This window comes from Marmota marmota, unplaced genomic scaffold (genome assembly GCF_001458135.2).
Source record: "Marmota marmota marmota unplaced genomic scaffold, marMar, whole genome shotgun sequence".
NCBI lineage: Eukaryota > Metazoa > Chordata > Mammalia > Rodentia > Sciuridae > Marmota > Marmota marmota.
In genome coordinates this window covers 5,693,352-5,704,971 of record NW_025999983.1, presented here as the reverse complement: position 1 = coordinate 5,704,971, position 11,620 = coordinate 5,693,352, and the positions used below count along the sequence as shown (strand labels likewise).

The following is an 11,620-nucleotide window of genomic DNA, read 5'->3' as shown; positions in this document are numbered from 1 at the left end:
TAAACTAATAATAGTCCCACAATTTGCTTGTGTCAAACTTTCCTAGTTAAAATTTTATTTAATACTAAAAACAATTCTAACAAAGTTGAAGAGCTTTCACCATCCCATTATAAGTGCAAGGGAAACAAAGGCTAAAGAATTTAGATGATGGTAACCCAGTCTTTATCAGGGCAGAAGCAAATCTAGTAGCACTTCAAGGACTTCATCCAGCGAGCCACATGCTAGAAGCTTTACCTTCTCTGTTATTTATGGCGATGAGCATATGTGGGATGATACCACAAAACTCCTCTGTAAGGAAAAATTGTGAAAGCTATTTAGACTTCTATGAGAACAAAACACATCTCACTTGCTCAAAGTGAGAACTGATTCTGAGGTGTACAACAGGTAAATTTTAGTAGGTTCTGAAGTAGATTCTAAAGTGCTCAGTGTCCAGGTTTTAAATAACTTGAGAAATGTCTTAAGTTTTTGTTTTTATTTTCTTTCCATTCAGAACAATGTTTGGATGAATCATGCACAAATGAAATGCAAACACACAGATCCAACTGCCTCTAAAATACTTAAAGATGTAAAAATGAACAGAACATCTCTTTGGCAAAACCTGTATTGAGCTTTCAAAAGCCCATATATTTGAAATACAGAAACATGAACATCAATGGATTCTCCCATTCCTCATTTCTCCCTCTGATGCCAGAACACTTTTTTAATTTAAAAAGCAAAGCTCTGTGTCATAATTAGTCAACATATTAAATCTCAGTTGAGTGGCACCTCTGAACACAAACTGACCAGACAAACAGATCGTGGCAAAATAAAACCCTCAATGAAAGGAAGTTGGCAAAAAATTGGGGTTTACCCACAAAAACTGTAATTTCTTACCAAGAACTGCATTCCCCAAATAGATGTGTGATTGTGTAAAGATCCATATGCACAATGAGCTAAAAAAATATAATTTTTAAATCTATAAATCATGGATACTAGAGCCCTGTACTAAATGTGTAAATCATGCATGTGCACAACCGATCAGGAACATCCCAGGTTTTGTTTCCATTTGATGAGGACCAAAGGACAGACTCTCCACACAGGTTCAAGGTGTCAGAAAGGCCACTGTGGCTGCATTCACTTATCTAAGGTTAATGTCTGTTAATTAGGCTTCTGCGGCTAAACAGCTCATGAGGACTACAGTTGCACAAAAAGTAAACCTAATCCTTTAAAAGCTGAGCACAGCACACCAGGAAAGCACAACTGTTCCTTTCCCACTTAAGTTTTTCCTTTCTGTGTCTCCAGAATAAACTACTCTAATACACACATTAACTTTATCTGCCATTTAACTTAGAGCAAAAGAAAATAAAATTCAGAGTAGGCACCTACGGAGGTTGATCCACTAACTGAAGCTATCATCCAAGTCCATCTACAAATAATAAATGAAGGAGAGCATGTACTTTCATGTTTATTCACCATAAGTGACTCTGGTATACAAGTTTCCAAAGAGCTTTTTCACATAAAATTGTTATTGTTCTCTGACAATAATGGCAGAGCTGAGACAATTATCTGGTAAAAGGAGGAAAAGGTGGAATTTGGGTCAAGAATCCAATGGTCGGGGGACTAACGTAGTAGGTATAGGCACAAACTCTTGTTTCTTAAATTCTTCTCTAAAGCATGATGGCTCTATTAAACCAAATGTCAGATGTCATGCAATTGGGTAGAGGAATCAGAGTGAGATAATGGAGTCAACAGGACAGAATGTGTGGAACCAGGACTTCAGTGAATACTAATAATGTTTCATGGTGTGTGATCTCTTTCATTTGTCAAGTTTCCTATGAGATAGGCTCCTGCCCAACACTCTAATAAAATGCATGCTACACTAAGGTCTGGGCACAGGCTCCTCCTGAATCTCACTCCCTCGACATGGCCTGCTTAGGAACCTGAGCTCCAGGAGGACAATGGTGAGAGGTCAGCCTATTAAATAATAGGCATCCTCAGCCTCTTGGAGCTCAGGAAACCTCAGCTCCCTTTCCTTCAGATGGGTGCTTATCCATGGCAATCGTTGAAGATGGTGCCTCAGTCCATGGGGAGCAGGAATGGCAAGACTTTCTTTCAGAAGGAAAATGATATTTCTGAGAGTTCCAAATTATGCAAAGAGGTGAGCAATGCAGGGATTCTTTGTGACTGACACACGCAGATGAAACCAGGGTCTCTTGAAGTGAGCATTTGCTATGCACAGATGATCACCTTGCGATTCCAGACTGTGACCTGGAGCAGTACGTACCAGCTCCTGCAGGAATCAGCCAGCTCCCCATAGGAGGGTGTCTCCTGTACCTAATGAAGGAGGCCACGTGAGTGCCCCCAGCAGGCACACTTCAGGGCAGAAGCTTGGCAAAGTCCTGCAGACTGAGCGTCCTTTGTCCAACTGCATGCACGCTTACGTGCAGGAAATCAGATGGCTGTCCTCTGGATACCCTGGCGTCTAGCTTGGTTTCCTCCTACAATCATGGGGGGAAGGAATCTCATTGGCCATTTATACTGCCATTGGCAGAATTCTCTCACCCACAAACAAAAATTCATGGTGGAAATGCATTTGATGCTTTAAATTTATCCAGTCTTTTTCTGTCCTGCATTCACTAGAGAAAGTAAAATAATTTTAAATAAATTTGGTTTACAAATGCAACAATTGCATCCCTAAATTCTTTGCATTACCTAAATGTATGATGCTGATAAAAAAAGGAAGCATTTTTTAAGTGAATGTTTTCTGTCAGCATTATAACCACAATGGTTACATGATGTGATCATTTATTTCCTAAATCCGTAGCACATGACTCCCAAATGAGTTCAGAAAATATGTACAACTGGGTTATACAATTGTCAAGAACTATTTATTTTCTGTTTAGTTGAAATATTTGTAAAGGCTTTGTGAATAAATACTAATCATGTCTATTCAGATCTGTAAGGTGCTAAAGATTCTGTTTAAGTATTCCATGAAGATGCCTTAATATTTCTATAAGTTTTATTAGACCTACACTCTTGGTAAAAATTTGTCTTTAAATGTCTCTGCTTATTAGTTCAATTATTTTTTCTAATTTCTTATGTTAAAATCACTCATTCATTAAGTACCTTTAAAACAGAAATAACAAGCTTGCTTTCTAAAACAGAGTTTTATTTGTTCTTTGAACGTGGATAAATAATCTGGGATTTTTTTCATTTCTGTTTTTCAATTAATCTTTACTTTGAGGTGCTTGTAAATTCTTAAGCAGTTGCAAGAAACAACACTGAGATCCTGGGGACCTTTCCCTGGTTTTGCCTGAATGGTAACATTTTTCAAAACTAGTGCAACATCACCACTGGACCATGTTCCAGTCAATGGAACACCCAGACCACAGGGTCCCTCCTGCTGCTCTTTCACAGCCGGGACTTCTCCCTCCTCTGCTTCTACCCTCTCTGGAACCCCAGACAACCACTATTCTGCACCCGTTTCTATTGTTTTATCATTTCCAGAATGCTACAGGACTGGAAGCACTCGGTGCGACCTTTCAGAACTGGCTTCTTTCCCCTAGCATGATGCCCTGCAGATCCACCCAGGGTACTGTCGGCATCGGCTGCTTGCTCCTTTTTTGCTGTGGACAACAAATGCATGGCATGGATGTGCCACCACGTGGTTGGCCATCCTCCCGCTGAACGAGGGGTGGCTTCCAGGTCTGGGCTAATGTGAGTAAAGCTACTATATTCATTCGTGCACAGGTTTGTGTGGGAACAGAAGTCTCTACTTCTCTAAAATAAACAGATAAGCAGGTGACTACGTGTCCCATGGTAAATAGATATTTAGCTTCTTAAGAAACTACCATACTTTTTCCAGAGTCACTCTGCCATATGACATTCCAACTAGCAGCGCATCAGACATGAATACTTAAATTTCTCCACGCCCTTGCCAGCATTTGGTGGTGTCACCGTTCTGTATCTTACCTATTCAGTTACTTTGCTGGATGCTCTAGGTAAGATTTGCAGGTTCTAGTAAAGTTTATAAATCTTACCTTCCTTTACACCTTCATTTACAATATTTTTGCCTTAAATGTTTCCTCTATTTTTAGATTTACTAGACAGTGGTAAAGCTTTTGCCATAACCCTCAAACACAATTTAGAAAACTCAGGAGCAGAAGGAAAATCCGTTGTATTTACTGGTATTTGTGCTTGCTCTCTCCTGCTTCCGGAGGAACATTTCTGTTTAGAGATCTTCCTTTGGCTATTCTTTTGGAGTCAATTTGCGGGCAACAAATTCTCTTATTTATTTATTTATTTATTTTTAAAGTGAGAATGTACTGATTTCTCTTTGATTCCTAAGGATAGTTTCACTGGGTATAGGATTCTGGTTGACAGTTCTTTTCTTTCTTTGAAAAGTATCTTGCCCTTCTTTCTAGCCTTGGTGGTTTCAGATGCCATTCAAACTGCCTGACCCCTATAGGTGAGTAATATTTCTCGGCTTCTTTCACGATATTCCCTTGTCTTAGTTCTAGGAAGTTCCTCTGTGTTGTGTGTTGGTATGGATTTTTTTGGATTGTTCAGTTTGGGGTTTGCTTACCTTCATGAACCTGTAATTTTATGTCTCTTGAGATATATGGGAAGTTTTCAGCCACTGTTTCTCTGAGCCCAAGTTTACTTTCATCCTCCCTTCTGGGCTTCTGTTACAAACTTTAAATGCTCCCTACAGTCCCACAGGTCTCTGAGTCTGTTTGGTGGTTGTTTCCCAGACTCTTTTCTCTGTGTTGTGAAGACTGTGACGTCTATTCTTCCATCTCCAGTTGGCTGACTCTGCCCTAACTTTTCCATTCTTCTGCAGAGCCCACCCAAAGTGCATTATAACTCAGAAATCCAGGCTCTCCACCCGGCCTTTGCCCGTGCTGTTGGGGTGTGCCGACTTCAGCTTTCCTTTGGTCTTGGGCTGGAGCCAACTGGTTATTGTCTAACAGCTTTCTATGGTGCCTGGGGACCTTCCCTGGATCTTGGCATTTCAGGTTGACAGTTTCTCAGCTCCAAGTCTGGGATAATGCAGTTAAAGAACATTCCAGAAACTCATCCCTGCATTCTTCCCTGGGTCCTGGCCCCTGGGGGTCTGCATTCTCCCAGTCACCTTCCCATGCTCAGGTGTTTGTATCACAGCCGATGACCTCACTTCTGAACATGCTCACTGCAGGGTGAAGGGAACAGAGCGTGTTTTCCAGCCTTCACAAAGCAGAGCCTGTGCCAGGTCATCTGGTTTTTAATGTCCACATTTTTTTTTCCATTTTTCCTTTAATTCTTCAAACCTCATAAAAGTTTTGCCAATGAAAAAATGGATTCAATGAATATATAAAGAAAATAACTATGCTCTTATAATACTTCTCAAAATGGCCTGTGGTTATATTCTCTAGGAACTGGGAATTCAATGAATTTTTTAAGAAGTTGTGATGCCAATTATATCATACCTTACAAATATCATTTGCCAGTTAAAAAGACTACCCCACTTTTTTTTTTTTTTAATTTTAAAAATTTTCGTGAGCCTGTGGTCTGAAGTTATCATCTCCCAAAGTACCTAGAGTGAGGCACCAAAACATATTCTCCTCCTAAAAGAAGTTGAGACCACATGTCAGCTTGCCAGGACACCTCAGCATAAATCTTTATCTGGGAATAAGTACTACTTGTAATTGTTAATGGTGTCTTTTTCATTCTCCAAAGTGTTCTACTTTGCATATTTGGTTATCTTATCTATGATAATCATGAAAACAAAGAAAATGAAAACAGCAGGCATACTCACCTCCCATGAGTGCACCCTCCTCAGCACACCAAGTAGTAACTCAGCATTCCTCAGTGTAAATTAATATTTATTTTTTAATTTTTATTGTTGGTTGTTCTAAACATTACAAAGCTCTTGACATATCATATTTCATACATTTGATTCAAGTGGGTTATGAACTCCCATTTTTACCCCGTATACAGATTGCAGAATCACATCAGTTACACATCCACTGTTTTACATATTGCCATACTAGTGTCTGATGTGTTCTGCTGCCTTTCCTATCCTCTACTATCCCCCCTCCCCTCCCCTCCCCTCCCCTCTTCTCTCTCTACCCCATCTACAGTGTAAATGTTAAGTAGCTCATCTGCAGGGGCCACTTTATTTTCTTAGCACGAAATTCTTACTTTATATCTTGTGTTTTTACTATAAAGCATAACACCTAGGATGGTAAAGGGTAACTAAATAGCAAAATAGTTGAAAATATATATGCTAGAATTATAAGAATACCAAAGAATGCTAGAATTCTGACAATGAAATGAGCCACCGAACACCAATTTTACATGTAATTGCCAAGCATTTAAAATGAAACTTTTATATGAGAACATAATTTGCCATCTTTTCAAACCTAAGATCACTAACCTGTGCTCCAATAAAAGTTCCATAAACATCAAGGGATATTTTTCAATGTTCTCAGATATACTTAAAGTCATAATTCTATTAAAATATAAGATAATCTGAAAGGATTAAAAGAAAATTAATAAAATTATGATAAGTGATAATATCCCTATTATCATATTTTTAAAAACAATCATTAAGGTAAAATACATATTATCAGTTCATAGGGATCTGCTAGTATACGTTTCCCTATGGTTTAACTTTTTATAACTAATATACGAATTCTATAATCCAAAAAATTATATCCCAAATATTTTGAAAAGGAAACAATAATGTGGTGAAAAATTTAAAGGACATTAATACTAACTTTCAAGAATTTAGTTTAACAACATTTACTTAAGTTAGAAGTGGTTTAAGGCATTCACAACATCCTTGTGTGGTTTTTTAAAAAAAATTATTAGGCTAATATGATGTTTGTAATTTTTCCTATAATAACAGGCAAACTTTCTTGCAGATTACAGGAACTTGAATTCTTCTAACCACCATGGTTTACCTTATCAGTGAAAGCCAATTTTCACCGATTTTGAAATATGTACTGTATATATCAATAAAAACATAGTCAATTAAATAATTTGATTTCTCAGAGTCATTTAGTTTTTGTTAATACTTAAAACATTAACTATTAATTTCCAAATATTCCTGATCTTCTAAATTCATATTTTAATGTCATAAATCTCAGAAGAATGATAATAATAAACTGATGTCCTTTGAGAGTTACTAAAATGACCAGTTTTATGACATGATGGTCTCCAAATAAATACATACATTTAAATTATCATAAAATTGAATATTTGTTTAAAAGAACTTATGAACATCAAGATAAATCCTATCAAACAAAACTTCCTATGAAAATGAACAGCTATATTTTTATGTTGAAAATTAAATTCATTATTACAGATATCATATGAATAGAATAACTTCACTATTGCATTAACATTGTCTTGGCTATATGATGGTTAATCAATCGTATGTGTCAACATGGTAGAGCTGTGGGGCATGCAGATCCTTGGTCAACACTATTCTACATACGCCTGTGAGAATGTTTCTCAATGAGATTAACATTTGACTAGGTAGATGGAGTAAAGCACATTGCCTGTATGTAATATATACACATTCTATTGGTTCTGTTTCTTGTGAGACCCTGACTAGTAAATGTACTGATGAGAATAATAATATAGCTGATATGAACACATGATTTTTTTTTTAGACAAAATCCATATAAATTCTCAAGTCCCTGCTATTTTAACAATTCATCTAGTTGTAAAGTTTACCAGTTTGGGTAAATTTAACTATATTAGAATCTTACTTTTCTTATAAAATTTTGAATAATAAGTTAAAATTATAGAGGTGATTTCAGAAATTTTGGTATGGGTCAGATTTGGGGAGTTGGAGAAAGGGTGACCCATCATCGAATGGGTCCTGAATACTCCATTGCAATACTCTCAATATCAAACATTGTGACTAACGTGTCAAAGATTAATATATATAACATGTAGATAGAAACAAGAGATTAAGAACATGCACATAAACATTGCTTATAAAGGAGGAAAAATCATGTAACTTTCCAATTTGCTTCTAACAAACACAATGTGTGGCAGATATTTGCTTTATGAAAATATATTTTAAAGGCAATAATACTATTATGATTTTTTAAAATTTTTTTTTATTAGCTACACATGACATTACAATGATCTTGGCAATTCATACATTTGAATCAATTGGGGTATAGTTTCTCATTTTTCTGATTGTACAGATTGCAGAATCACACTGGTCATAGAGTCACCTATAAACAGACAGTAATCATAATGTCTATTCTATTCTGCTAATTATGATTTTTTCTGAGCATTTCAGTTACAGTTTTCTATTTTTACCAAATTTTTTAGGGGAACTAAGTCTTTTCAAGCTTGCTAAATTTACATTCTACAATTCTTAAGATGAGTAAAACCTATGTATTAAAATGGTCAAAAACTTATTTATGAACCCACAGACTTTATTTATAAACCCGTACGGTTTACTCACAAACCCGCAGAGTTCTTTCTGGTGAGAACGTATAAATGTCATGCACACATAGGCAGAGCAGTGCAGTGACGTATTTGCGCTGTTACCATTGCCTTCCCTCTTACTTACTGCAAATGCACCCAAGATCCATGATGAATGGAGGGTGCGCCAAGGTGCTCACTTAGATTCTGAAGTAACTGTAATGATGGTGACAATCATGATGCTGACAATGCCAGTAATTGCTGACATTTACACAGTGTTTACTGTATGTAAGAGCTGCATATAAATAAACCAATTTATCCCCCACAAAACCGCAACAAGATAAGTTCTACCATTTTTGTTTTACAAAGGAGCAAATGGAGACAAAATCCAAATTCTCTAACTGTGTAATATACATTTAATAACTGTTATCCTCAATCTGATATTAAAAACTAGTTACTCCAATAATGAATTAAGAGCTAAATTATGATGCAAACACTACAGACTATTATTCATACACTTAGAAATGAAGATGATACAACATGGAAAATGAATATGATATAATGTTGGAAAATAATCAGAATATAAAATATAAAGTGCTATGTCCACATCAATTGTGACATTGCAGACATCAGCTCTGATAAAGGCCAGGGAGGAGCTGCGGTGCAGCATGGTATGGACCTCTGCCTCTGAGGTCCTGACCCCTGGCTTTCTCCAGCTACTTTCCTGGACTCAAGACCTGGGGGCCCCAGTCACCCAGTCATTAGGCCAAAGAAGTTCTTCCTCATCCGCCATCTCTCCACAGCCCATATGCTTCACTTCACCAGGGCCTCCCTTTTCAAACTTTGCCCTCTGTTTAAAATTGGTGTGGACATAGCATTTTATATTTTATATTCTGATTATATATTCTGTATCCAAAACATAAGTCACTGCTTCTCTACCTTTATATGCTCCTTCATTGGAACAGGAAATTTTTAAATTTTCCTTTTATCCTCAAAATTCAGAGGGTCTTCAGATTGTCCTCAAAAGTGTCAATTTTTTGAGGCGCCTTCTATGGTGGTTTCCTCCCCTTGCTACAAATTGAAGGAAACGCACATGTGACCTCACCCTCTGCCCCTCCATACCTGTACCTACTCCAGCAACTGTAATAGGCATGTTCCCTGTGTCCATGGTCCTAGAGTGTGCCCTCCACACTCCAGAGCTGCTCTCAGGGCCAGCTAGACATCTCCGCACAGGCACCCTGCCAGCACCCACTCTCACCATTCACAACAGGTCACCATCCTGCCCACAACTGAACTTCATATTCCTGTTTCTCCCATGGACACCCCATTTCTCCAGTTCTCTAGGAATGAACTACAATACCAAATCACTCAAGATCTGTCAAATACAGCTCCAAGCTCTGTGGCTTTCCCACCTTCCACATCTCCTCTCTGTTCTAGAAGAGCAGCAGCCAGCCTTCTGGCCTCACACTCTCTGTGTTCATCCCTAGGGCAGGGAGTCACTTGCATTCTGTTACTCCAGGAGGGCTTTGCTGGTGACTCCTAATCAGCTGTGCTCTTTCCATCTTTAAAACTTCATGATGCTTTAAAACTTCAGTGGTAATACACTGATGATGATGTTTGACACCCTATAACCATTAAATTCAACCACATGGAATTGCTGATGATTTTCTTTGAAAATGGTAATTCCATATGGCTCAATCCAACATGTCTTTTGGTTTCAGATCCCCAGAGAGAGAGTTCCAGATGAAGATAGGGGCTGAGTTTTGTCTTTCACTGAACCCCTGAGAAGCCCAGACTATTGCAAGTATTTGACAAAATAGAGACTCTTCAGTCAATAAAAATATCTTATTCATTGATATCTGTAAAATCAATAATCAATAGTGATTCATCTAACTGAATATGAAATAGCTAATTGTTTCACCAACCAGTCTACATGATAGAAAGGAGGAGCCTGAGAAAGTTCTGGTTATATATATGGATTCAAGGGGCTGTTTTAAAATCACTTATTTTTGAAGGAAACATTCTTGGATTTAGAGGTTGACAACTACAGTGAAAAGCTTTTTAGTTGACTGAAAAAAAAAAAAATCAAAACAGTTTTTAGCACATGCACTTCCCTTATAAAATCAAATTGCCTGAAAGCAAAGCACAGCAGTTTGTGCACAAAGCTTCTTGTCTCACCACCAGCATCGGGAGAGGCAGGAGAATGACAGGGGCAATTTGCATTTCTATAGCTTCTTTGTGTACCCACATTCCAAAAGCATTTCACAAAGCAATAAATATCAGGGCACAGAAGAGGCAGTGATAGGATGTGGATACCAGGACAGAGGACCCTGGCAGTCAGACACTGAGCCCCCAGGCACAGCAGTGGTCACACATAGTTATAAACATGAGAGCAATTAATGGGTGTTCCTTAAGAGAGGGGGGAAATGTTTCCCGGGTCCTTCCCCATCCCAGGACTTCCTCCTTCCTGCCCCCACTGTCATTTCAGGACCTGTGCCCTCTGTCTGCAGGCACCCACAACAAACCAAGGTTTCAACTGCTGCTCCATGGCTCTGTGGGGCTGTCCATCAACCGCCTAACTAATTCCTCCCATTCCTACCAAAATCATGACTTCTGATGCATCTGGCTTCAAGGGTGGAGGAGTGGCAGGGTGCCATGGAAGCACAGCTCACCCATCATGTTGGGGCCTATTCTAGGGGCGACTTGACTGAATGGTGGAGAAAACGCACACAAAGGGGTCTTTCTGCTGCTGCAGACTTCCTTCCTGGCCAGCTCAGGAAGGGGTGCTCCCCTCCCTGGCAGGGTGTTCTCAGAGCCAGCTGTGAAGGAGCCTGAGCCGGCCAGCTCTAGTGCCTGGAGCAGCAGCTTTGACTGTCCTCCAGGGGTCACAGTCGGGTTACAAATCCCTTGCAGCGCAGGGACTGAGCAGCCTGATTGGGAACAATTTATTCGAATCCTTCTTCATTAAGATTCAAATGGAACAAGTAAGGTAGAAATTGAACAGACCCAGAAATTGTGCCTGGCTGCTCCTGTAGTCAGTAAACATTTACCACCAAGCCCAGCTCGTGGGGTTCTCTCCCCCTCTCCTCAACTCAGGGTTGTTCTTCCAACCCTTCCTGCTTGCTGTTTTAATGCATAATTAAGAAGGTCAGAATTAATGAAGCAGTGTGGAGTAAAGTTCAAGGAATCCCCAGGCACTATTTATTCT

The 11,620-nt window shown here is 38.7% G+C and overlaps 1 protein-coding gene across 11 annotated transcripts in view; it reads right to left on the bottom strand.

Moving 5' to 3' along the window:
• Prkn (parkin RBR E3 ubiquitin protein ligase) overlaps positions 1-11,620 on the bottom strand; it is a 1,173,661-nt gene that overhangs the window by 999,421 nt on the left and 162,620 nt on the right. The window lies entirely within an intron of this gene.